Here is a 12,156-nt window from a genome sequence, read left to right on the forward strand (position 1 = left end):
AGAGCTTGTTTAACTGGAATGAGGTACTGCTGTTGAACAGAACTGTACAACGTCAGAAGAAAACAACCAATACATTCATCCCTGATGCTAAAACATGGAGTCTTCTTCCCCCTCCATACATACCAAACCTGAAACTAACAGCAATGCGATGTTGTACTGGCATTTTGTAAAGTGATTGGCTATCTTATTGGCTAGGTATTTATTGACTGCTTGAATTTATTTATACAACTTTGTATAAAATAATAAATCGACCAAGAAAAGTGCAAAAGTTATTCCTCTGTAGCTCAATTGGTAGAGCATGGCGTTTGTAACGCCAGGGTAGTGGGTTCGATCCCCGGGACCACCCATACGTAAAAATTATGCACACACGACTGTAAGTCGCTTTGGATAAAAGCGTCTGCTAAATGGCATATTATTATATTATAAGAACTAGACCGAGACGGCCAGCTTATCTGTATCTAACTGAACTTAAACATTATGGACAAAAACTGAGCAGCTTATTTCTGACGGTCCAACAGTATTTCAACTAATCAATAGACATTTCTCTCCTGCATATAGAAGGCATGACATGACTTTACAATTTAAATTTCTGAAAATGTATACGAATTCAGTGTATTGTTAGTTCTTTTGAATGTTGTCTAGGCCTATATGAAAAGACAGGTTTAAAGTCTTGAATGCAGTTTTACTGCAAGATATGAATGACTGTGTCCGTGGGAACCAGGGCTATCGCTCAATCCAAGCCATTTCGATCTACGGTGTCCACAGATCGATTTATAAGTGAAAATGTCGGTCGGAACCGGTACCACGCAGGTCCCCAAAACAGGGGACCTTACATCTAAGAGGTTTTTAAAACAGAAAAATGTAGTAAATAAGGCAGATCTTGAAAAAAAGGTTACATTGAAAAAATAAAACATAAGTATTATATCTTTCTGATTTCGCAGAAATTAATAAAAAAGTATCATATTTGGACCTGAATGAGTCTCTCTATCCACTACCTATTGTGAGGATTCACCATCTTCATTGAATGCTTTCATAATTTATCTGCAGCTTAACCGCCAAAAAGCGTACCAGTAGAGCCAAATGAACGGCTCTCACCGATGCGATTCGGTGGGTTACACTGAGTATGGTTACATGCACACAATTATTGTGGGTAGTCAGATTAACATAATAGTTTGATTCAAATGTTTACATGCTTTGCAAGAAGAACGATACCCCTAATAATCCTGTTTACATGCATAGCCGCGGGAAGTAGGGCTGCTGAGGGTGAGAATAATATATATATACAGTGAGCTACATAATTCATTGGACAGTGACAATTTTTTTGTTATTTTGGTTCTGTACTCTAGCACTTTGAGTTTGAAAGGATACAATGACAATGAGGGTGAAGTGCAGACTGTCAGCTTTAATTTGAGGGTATTTTCATATATTTCGGATGAACTGTTTAGAAATGATAGCACCTTTTATACATGGTCCCCCCATTTTAAGGTACTACAAGTATTTGTTAAATTGGCTTCACAGATGTGTGTCGTTAGGCAGGTGTATTCATTTGTGTCGTTAGTGAATGCAGGAGAGCTGTTGATGAATAGCATTGATTCTAGACTTTGCTATTGCCTTTGGAGGTTGTTGTTGTGGTGTGACAACATGAGGAAGACAGCAGTGTCGATGCAAATGAAGCTGGCCGTCATAAGGCTCAGAAATGAAAATCAATCAATCAGGAACATTGCAAAAACCCTGGCCATGCCCAAGTCAACAGTTTGGTTCATCATTAACAAGAAAAAAACAACCGGTGAACTCAATTATGTCAAAAGACCCGGTAGACCGAGGAAGACCACTGTAGTGGATGACCGGAGAATACTCTCTATGGTGAAGAAAACCCCCCTGACAACAGCCCAACAGATCAAAAACACTCTCCTGGATGCAGGTGTAGATGTGTCAAAGTCTACCATACGTAGAAGACTACACCAGCAGGACTACAGAGGGTACACTACAAGATGCAAACCACTGATAAGCCTGAAGAACAGAAAGGCGAGATTACAGTTTGCTAAAAAGCACCTAAAAGAGCCCCAAGAGTTCTGGAAAAAAGTATTGTGGACAGATGAGACAAAGATTAACATGTACCAGAGTGATGGAAAGAGGAAAGTGTGGAGAAAAAAAAGAAATGCCCATGATCCAAAGCATACCACCTCATCCGTGAAACATGGTGGAGGGGGTGTTATGGCTTGGGCCTGTATGGCTGCCAGTGGAACAGGCTCACTTGTCTTCATCGATGATGTGACTGCAGACAGAAGTAGAACAATTAATTCTGAAGTCTATAGAAATATTTTATCTGCTCAGATAAAACCAAATGCCTCCAAACTCATTGGACGGCACTTCATCATGCAACAAGACAATGACCCTAAACATACTGCTAGAGCAACAAAGGGGTTTTTGATGGCCAAAAAGTGGAAAATCCTTGACTGGCCGAGTCAATCACCGGATCTGAATCCAATTGAACATGCATTTTACATGCTGAAGAGGAGACTGAAGGCAATAAGTCCCCAAAATAAGCAGGAACTGAAGATGGCTGCAGTACAGGCCTGGCAGAGCATCACCAGGGAAGATACCCAGCGTCTGGTGATGTCAATGCATCGCAGACTTCAAGCAGTCATTGCATGCAAAGGATATGCGACCAAATATTAACAATGATTACTTTATTCTACATTATGTTAAACTGTCCAATGTTTTTTGATGCCCGAAAAAGGGGGGGACCATGTACAAAAGCTTCTATAATTTCTAAACGGTTCATCCGATATGTATGAATATACCCTCAAATTAAAGCTGACAGTCTGCACTTCACCCTCATTGTCATTGTATCCTTTCAAACTCAAAGTGCTAGAGTACAGAACCAAAATAACAAAAAAATTGTCACTGTCCAATGAATTATGGAGCTCACTGTATATATATATATATATATATATATATAACAACCCAAAAATACAGAAAAAAATATTTTTTCACTAAAGTAGTGCACTGAGTCTTTACTAGTTCTGTATTAGCGGACCGATATAAAAAAAAAAGTCAGCACCGATGCCACCAAACTACCTCCCACAGCTACAGTGGGGGAAAAAAGTATTTAGTCAGCCACCAATGGTCCAAGTTCTCCCACTTAAAAAGATGAGAGAGGCCTGTAATTTTCATCATAGGTACACGTCAACTATGACAGACAAAATGAGAAAAGAAAATCCAGAAAATCACATTGTAGGATTTTTTATGAATTTATTTGCAAATTATGGTGGAAAATAAGTATTTGGTCAATAACAAAAGTTTCTCAATACTTTGTTATATACCCTTTGTTGGCAATGACACAGGTCAAATGTTTTCTGTAAGTCTTCACAAGGTTTTCACACACTGTTGCTGGTATTTTGGCCCATTCCTCCATGCAGATCTCCTCTAGAGCAGTGATGTTTTGGGGCTGTCGCTGGGCAACACGGACTTTCAACTCCCTCCAAAGATTTTCTATGGGGTTGAGATCTGGAGACTGGCTAGGCCACTCCAGGACCTTGAAATGCTTCTTACGAAGCCACTCCTTCGTTGCCCGGGCGGTGTGTTTGGGATCATTGTCATGCTGAAAGACCCAGCCACGTTTCATCTTCAATGCCCTTGCTGATGGAAGGAGGTTTTCACTCAAAATCTCACGATACATGGCCCCATTCATTCTTTCCTTTACACGGATCAGTCGTCCTGGTCCCTTTGCAGAAAAACAGCCCCAAAGCATGATGTTTCCACCCCCATGCTTCACAGTAGGTTAGGTGTTCTTTGGATGCAACTCAGCATTCTTTGTCCTCCAAACACGACGAGTTGAGTTTTCACCAAAAAGTTATATTTTGGTTTCATCTGACCATATGACATTCTCCCAATCCTCTTCTGGATCATCCAAATGCACTCTAGCAAACTTCAGACGGGCCTGGACATGTACTGGCTTAAGCAGGGGGACACGTCTGGCACTGCAGGATTTGAGTCCCTGGCGGCGTAGTGTGTTACTGATGGTAGGCTTTGTTACTTTGGTCCCAGCTCTCTGCAGGTCATTCACTAGGTCCCCCCGTGTGGTTCTGGGATTTTTGCTCACCGTTCTTGTGATCATTTTGACCCCACAGGGTGAGATCTTGCGTGGAGCCCCAGATCGAGGGAGATTATCAGTGGTCTTGTATGTCTTCCATTTCCTAATAATTGCTCCCACAGTTGATTTCTTCAAAACAAGCTGCTTACCTATTGCAGATTCAGTCTTCCCAGCCTGGTGCAGGTCTACAACTTTGTTTCTGGTGTCCTTTGACAGCTCTTTGGTCTTGGCCATAGTGGAGTTTGGAGTGTGACTGTTTGAGGTTGTGGACAGGTGTCTTTTATACTAATAACAAGTTCAAACAGGTGCTATTAATACAGGTAACGAGTGGAGGACATAGGAGCCTCTTAAAGAAGTTGTTACAGGTCTGTGAGAGCCAGAAATCTTGCTTGTTTGTAGGTGACCAAATACTTATTTTCCACCATAATTTGCAAATAAATTCATTAAAAATCCTACAATGTGATTTTCTGGAAAAAAAATTCTCAATTTGTCTGTCATAGTTGATGTGTACCTATGATGAAAATTACAGGCCTCTCATCTTTTTAAGTGGGAGAACTTGCACAATTGGTGGCTGACTAAATACATTTTTTCCCCACTGTAGCTACATTTTGAACTTCCATCCTCTCAGGCCAGGGGCACAATGTATGAATTTATGGTTGGATCAGAATCACTGTTATAATCATTGGCCAGTACGGAGAATTAAGTAAAACCACAAGTCCAAATCCATATTTCCATCCCATGGCTAATTTAGGAAAAGGCTAGCTAGCTAGCTAGCCACCGAAGTACAACGAGATGCAACACTTACAAAGTTTTTTTCTGTCAATAATGACGTTTGACCAAATCCAAACTGGCTTCCCTTGACACTTTTTTTTGGTGCACCAGGACCATTCACAGCTGAGCTCACTCAGTTTAGCTCAATGCTGATTGGCTATTATTTCATATATATTTTTTAGCACGGGAGGCCAAATGCTCACTGGCTTCCCTTGCATTCAATGCTACAGGCGGCAACAATGTCATACTCTTTCTGACCAGACATCATCAGATAGATACGCTACATATACTGAGACAGAGGGGCTCTGTTTCGTTCTCTCTAATGCTTTCTCTGGTGAAATGCATTCAGCCTCTTGCGAATGTAAGTACATTTATTAAACACAGACTAAAGATACATTGTTTTATTTTTTTCTTGGTCAGTTTTTGGGGGAAGTCTGGCTTCCCTTGGCATCCTTGAATACATGCCACTGTTTATTCAGTCAGTTCAACGTCTTTCATAAACTAGTCAACACTTGCTATTTGGTCGTCAATCAAAGCACAGTAAATAGCCTATGCACCACACAACCGTGGCTGGCGCCTGGCTATAGGAAACACCCGAAAGAAAATAAATGAATGTGCCAGCAAACAATAAGTGAAATGGATTTCGACTCATCATTTCCACACATTACATGGGATGTGCAAATTCACTCACAGAGATGATGAAGGAGCATTATGCTCTCTCCCTCCACCGTATAAAGAAATTTGACTGCAACCGATCCACAGCACACACTAATCATACAGGTACGGGGAGGTGGGACAGACAGCAGACTGTCAAACCAGAAGTGTTTCCCTATCGACGCTCGCTTTGGGACTGACCTATCAATAGATCGCTAGAAGATGCATATTGTTCATTATAGCCAGAGGGCTCTATGAACTTTTCTGACTAGCAAATTGAACCGTTAAAATAAATATTTCTGGCTGTTTAGCTGACGGCCGGCGCTTAGGGAAAACACAATAATAAATGTGCTCTTTATAATTTTTTGTATCTGAAACCAAAACTGCACTGTCATAAGTGCTAAGTTGCATGTCTCTTGGAACGTTAAGGAACGTTTAAAGGGACCATAAACAGGTTATAAACATCAGTGACAGAAGGAGTACCAGCATGTCAACCAGGCTGCATTTCAAGACGATTCCCCTTCTCTCAAAATATCGGGAGACCTTTTCCAAAGCTCTCCTCACTTCCTTCTGACATTTGAGAAAGAGCTGAGGAAAGAGGACTTGAGGAATCGAGGAAAATACTTTGTTTGATCACCCGCAAACAAAGTGGTGTCACTGGTCAGAGACCCTCCTGTAAAATAACCGGTATGGAGTAGAAGTAGAGAAGGCTCTCAGGAAGTCCTCCTCCTCAAAAAGACGTACCTCAGAGTCATCAAAGAGCATCCACTTCCCTTCATACTGCAGAAGGCTGCTAAGGGCCTGCTCCGTAGCCACCCCACCTCCAGCACCCTCACACCCAGTCACAGGGATCTCCTCAGCCTCCTCCTTTATCCCTCCACTACTGCTGTGTCCCGGGGCACTGGAAGTCCGTCTGGATAATCTGGTGGTTGTGTTCTCTGTCCCAGTAGAGGCAGCCTTGTCTGGGTTGGCTGTCTGCTTGTTGCCCCCAAGGTCGTAGCTAGACAGGCTGCTCTGGCCCCCATGGAGTCCCACCCCCTCTGAAGCCTTCTTGGCCCCCAGCTTGCTGGTTATTGTGATGCTAGCAGAGTTGGCGTTAGCAGCACCATTTTGTCTTTTACCACTGAGACTAAAAGACACTTCCCCGTCATCATAATCCGACACCTCTTCCTTGGGTTGCGGACCATGCAATTTCCACCACACTCCTCCTCTTCCTCTCCTCCCTGCTTCTCATCCCCCTCAAGCAGGCGGACCTTGGTGTCCTTGAGGTCCATCATCCTAATGTAGGTGGTGTAGTGTCCGCTGGAGATGGTGACACCGCTGTGCGTGACCACAGCAAACAGCTGGTAATGCTGCCCTCCAGTGGCTGAGGGGTGCATGCACCACTCCTCCAGAGAGCGCTTCAAAGGGGTCTGTAGGGTGGTATTCACCTTTGAGAGGCCAGCATACGGGTCCATCCTGAACAACACAGAGAGAGAGAGAGAGTCAGTTTACACATGCTGACTAGCTTGAGACAGAGGTTACAAAGAACTAGACACGGACACGAATGATCTGTTTAGTGTGTTAACACACTTGGTAGTTTGTTGTAACCAAGTATTGGTGCTAAACCGTGTGTTATTGGATGCTAGCATGCTAGTTAGCTATGGCATCATAGGATACGGTGCCCTGGGCAGTTTTCACAGAAGAATACTGTACCAAGTTAGCTAGCTGAATAAATTAAGTTAGAGTCTATTCCTAGAAACATTGAACCGCTGTAGTTTACAACAATTATAATTTCTAAAGTGGAAGTTGGGAGAGTTTTATTTGAGTGTTTCAGTGAAACGTAAGTCAGGGAGGCCCCGCTCTCTCGCTTCCCCAGATGTTTAGTTAATTTTATTCCGATCTCTTTTGCATTATTGTAGCCTTTTCTGTAGCCTGTCAACTATGTGTCTGTCTATCCCTGTTCTCTCCTCTCTGCACAGGCCATACAAACGCTTCACACCGCGTGGCTGCTGCCACTCTAATCTGGTGGTCCCTGCGCGCACGACCCACGTGCAGTTCCAGGTCTCCGGCAGCATCTGGAACTGCCGTTCTGCGGCCAACAAGGCAGAGTTCATCTCAGCCTATGCTACCCTCCAGTCCCTCGACTTCTTGGCGCTGACGGAAACATGGATTACCACAGAAAGCACTGCTACTCCTACTGCTCTTTCCTCATCTGATCATGTGTTCTCGCATACCCCGAGAGCATCTGGTCAGCGCGGCGGTGGCACAGGAATCCTCATCTCTCCCAAGTGGACATTCTCACTTTTCCCCCTGACCCATCTGTCTATCTCCTCATTTGAATGCCATGCTGTCACAGTCACTAGCCCATTCAAGCTTAACATCCTTATCATTTATCGCCCTCCAGGTTCCCTTGGAGAGTTCATCAATGAGCTTGACGCCTTGATAAGTTCCTTTCCTGAGGATGGCTCACCCCTCACAGTTCTGGGTGACTTTAACCTCCCTACGTCTGCCTTTGACTCATTTCTCTCTGCCTCCTTCTTTCCACTCCTTTCCTCTTTTGACCTCACCCTCTCACCGTCCCCCCCTACTCACAAGGCAGGCAATACGCTTGACCTCATCTTTACTAGATGCTGTTCTTCTACTAATCTCACTGCAACTCCCCTCCAAGTCTCCGACCACTACTTTGTATACTTTTTACCCTCTGCCCCTACTCAGATGGTAATGTGCCGTCGCAACCTTCGCTCTCTCTCTCCCGCTACTCTCTCCTCTTCCATCCTATCATCTCTTCCCTCTGCTAAATCCTTCTCCCTCCGATCTCCTGATGCTGCCTCCTCAACCCTCTTCTCCTCCCTTTCTGCATCTTTTGACTCTCTATGTCCCCTATCCTCCCGGCCGGCTCGGTCCTCCCGTCCTGCTCCGTGGCTTGACGACTCATTGCGAGCTCACAGAACAGGGCTCCGGGCAGCCGAACGGAAATGGAGGAAAACTAGACTCCCTGCGGACCTGTCATCTTTTCACTCCCTCCTCTCTACATTTTCTTCCTCTGTTTCTGCTGCTAAAGCCACTTTCTACCACTCTAAATGTCAAGTCTCTGCCTCTAACCCTAGGAAGCTCTTTGCCACCTTCTCCTCCCTGCTGAATCCTCCTCCTCCTCCCCCTCCCTCCTCCCACTCTGTGGATGACTTCGTCAACCATTTTGAAAAGAAGGTTAACGACATCCGATCCTCATTTATTAAGTCAAATGACACCGCTGGTCCTGCTCACACTGCCCTACCCTATGCTTTGACTTCTTTCTCCCCTCTCTCTCCAGATGAAATCTTGTGACTTGTGACGGCCGGCCCCCAACAACCTGCCCGCTTGACCCTATCCCCTCCTCTCTTCTCCAGACCATTTCCAGAGATCTTCTCCCTTACCTGACCTTGCTCATCAACTCATCCTTGACCGCTGGCTATGTCCCTTCCGTCTTCAAGAAAGCGAGAGTTGCACCCCTCCTCAAAAAACCTACACTCGATCCCTCCGATGTCAACAACTACAGACCAGTATCCCTTCTTTCTTTTCTCTCCAAAACTCTTGAGCGTGCCGTCTCTAGCCAACTCTCCTGCTATCTCTCTCAGAATGACCTTCTTGATCCAAACCAGTCAGGTTTCAAGACTGGTCATTCAACTGAGACTGCTCTTCTCTGTGTCACGGGGGCTCTCCGCACTGCTAAAGCTAACTCTCTCTCCTCTGCTCTTATCCTTCTAGACCTATCTGCTGCCTTTGATACTGTGAACTATCAGATCCTCCTCTCCGGCGCTGCTCACTCTTGGATTGCGTCCTACCTGACAGGTCGCTCCTACCAGGTGGCGTGGCGAGAATCTGTCTCCGCACCACGTTCTCTCACCACTAGTGTCCCCCAGGGCTCAGTTCTAGGCCCTCTCCTATTCTCTCTATACACCAAGTCACTTGGCTCTGTCATATCCTCACATGGTCTCTCCTATCATTGCTACGCAGACAACACACAATTAATTTTCTCCTTTCCCCCTTCTGATAACCAGGTGGCGAATCGCATCTCTGCATGTCTGGCAGACATATCAGTGTGGATGTCGGATCACCACCTCAAGCTGAACCTCGGCAAGACGGAGCTGCTCTTCCTCCCGGGGAAGGACTGCCTGCTCCATGATCTCGCCATCACGGTTGACAACTCCATTGTGTCCTCCTCCCAGAGTGCAAAGAACCTTGGCGTGACCCTGGACAACACCCTGTCGTTCTCCGCTAACATCAAAGCGGTGACCCGATCCTGCAGGTTCATGGTCTACAACATTCGCAGAGTACGACCCTGCCTTACACAGAAAGCGGCACAGGTCCTAATCCAGGCACTTGTCATCTCCCGTCTGGATTACTGCAACTCGCTGTTGGCTGGGCTCCCTGCCTGTGCCATTAAACCCCTACAACTTATCCAGAACGCTGCAGCCCGTCTGGTGTTCAACCTTCCCAAGTTCTCTGATGTCACCCCGCTCCTCCGCACACTCCACTGGCTTCCAGTTGAAGCTCGCATCTACTACAAAACCATGGTGCTTGCCTACGGAGATGTGAGGGGAACGGCACCTCCTTACCTTCAGGCTCTGATCAGACCCTACACCCAAACGAGGGCACTACGTTCATCCATCTCTGGCCTGCTAGCCCCCCTACCTCTACGGAAGCACAGTTCCCGCTCAGCCCAGTCAAAGCTATTCGCTGCTCTGGCATCACAATGGTGGAACAAGCTCCCCCACGACGTCAGGACAGCGGAGTCACTGACCACCTTCCGGAGACACTTGAAACCCTACCTCTTTAAGGAATACCTGGAATAGTCTAACAGTAATCCTTCTACACCCCCCCTCCCCCAGTGGTGGTTGTCCCACTGGCTATCCTAAGTTGAATGCACCAATTTGTAAGTCGCTCTGGATAAGATCGTCTGCTAAATGACTTAAATGTAAATGTAAAACAAACACTGATCTAATCTAAACACACACTGAACCTTACACAGCAGAGGAGATGGGGTTAGGGTGAGATGGTTGTAATATGAGAGGATAGACATTGTGGAGACATGGTTGTGTTTGGGCTGATCTTTGAAACAGCTTGTTTAAGTGGTGACTGTTCATGTATGTGACAATTTGCTAACGTGTGTGTGTATAGTACAGTCTCTAGGCTGCAGGATTGCCGTATTAACCAAGAACACAGTGTGAGTGTGTACACATAATAACACCCCTCACATTCTGCGCTGCTGTCTGGGCTGCAGTGTTCGTCTGCCTGCACTGGGACACTGATGTCCTGGAAGTCTTCTCTCCTCTCAGCGTAACACTCACACTCCAGACAGCGTGTCCTCAACACCAGACGGCCCTGGAACAGACGCTCCATCAGGTCCACACCCAGGCACTCTGGACAGGGGAGAGGAAGAAAGGAGTCAGCATTCAACATAGTAATAGACAAAACATAATGGCTAAAGCAAGGGTACAAAACCTATGTGACAGACAGGACATGGTGGATGAGGTATATTTCCAACCACATGAACTTAACTCACCTTCACTTTTAGCTTTCTCCTCCGCTTCCTTTGTTACTTTCTCCTGAGGGTTTTTCCCGCGTTCCCCACCATTCTCCTGTGGTTGGCTACTCCGCGTCTCCTCCTGTTCAGGTTTGTCTGTCTCCGTCTTCCCTCCTGTGTGGCAGCTAATTCATCCCATGCTCAAGAACTGAGAGAGAAGATACTAGGCTGCTTCCCTGAGGACCTTAGCCAGCTCAGCTTGGGCCTCTTCTTCCCCTTCACCTCCGCCTCTTTAGGGGCCACCTCTCCTTTCCCCTCCACGTCGCTTTCCTCCTCTTCTTCCTACTTCTTCTCCCCCTCTTCTTCTTCGCCTTTGAATTTTGGCGCTACAGTGATGTCACTGGAGGACTTCCTCTTGGGTCGGGTGAGGGGTTTCCCGTTTTCGGCTGCCGATACTTCCTTCTTGGACTTGAGTGATTTAGGCTTCTTCTTGTCGTTGCCTGCCTCTGTGTCACTCTTCCTCTTACCACTTGTTTGACCGTCGTCGTTAAGTGAGGTTTCTGAAGTTTTGGCCTGCTCCTCTGTTGCAGTTTTTTTGGTGCCCACAGGGCTTGACCTCTGACATCATAGTCCTGGTCACCCTCCTGTTCCTTCCTGATGGTCTATGAGACCTCCTGCATGTATCCCAGGATGCATTGGAGCACCTCCTGGGTGTAGTGCTGTAAGTAGCCCTCGTATTTGGGATTCAGTACAATACACAACAATCAGTCAGTCAAATATTTAATTTAATATTTATTTATACAGGTTATTCTCATTAAGATAATCTATTTTACGAGACTTCTAAAAGGGACATTAATATCTTAATATCAAGTACCTCCCCCTCTTTCAGCAGTCAGGGGGTCCAGAAGAGGCGGTGCCGATGCACATGGAGCTGCTGGGTAGTTTCCACAGTGTGATCACCTTAGTGGAACAGCTAGCTGCTCAGCCCTGACAAGTTCACTGAAGGGGAGCTGGCCAAGCCTCCACGCAAACTACTCAACACACTCAGATCAGACCCCAGCCCTACAGCAAGGCCCCGCAATACTAGGTCACATTCATTAGGCAAAATGTTTCCAAATATTCTGATACAGTGGTTGTGTAATAGGGAGAA

General features: G+C 45.7%; 1 pseudogene across 1 annotated transcript; it reads right to left on the reverse strand.

Moving 5' to 3' along the window:
- Nucleotides 1–6,175: 6,175 nt before the first annotated feature.
- Nucleotides 6,176–11,752, reverse strand: LOC311125422 (ubiquitin carboxyl-terminal hydrolase 1-like; annotated as a pseudogene). The gene is made up of 3 exons: nucleotides 11,046–11,752; nucleotides 10,731–10,902; nucleotides 6,176–6,979 (listed from the first exon to the last, which is right to left on the reverse strand). The product of its transcript is annotated as a ubiquitin carboxyl-terminal hydrolase 1-like (transcript).
- Nucleotides 11,753–12,156: the final 404 nt, after the last annotated feature.

The sequence above is a fragment of the Coregonus lavaretus genome, assembly GCF_964263955.1.
Source record: "Coregonus lavaretus genome assembly, contig: HAP1_SCAFFOLD_1686, whole genome shotgun sequence".
Lineage (NCBI taxonomy): Eukaryota > Metazoa > Chordata > Actinopteri > Salmoniformes > Salmonidae > Coregonus > Coregonus lavaretus.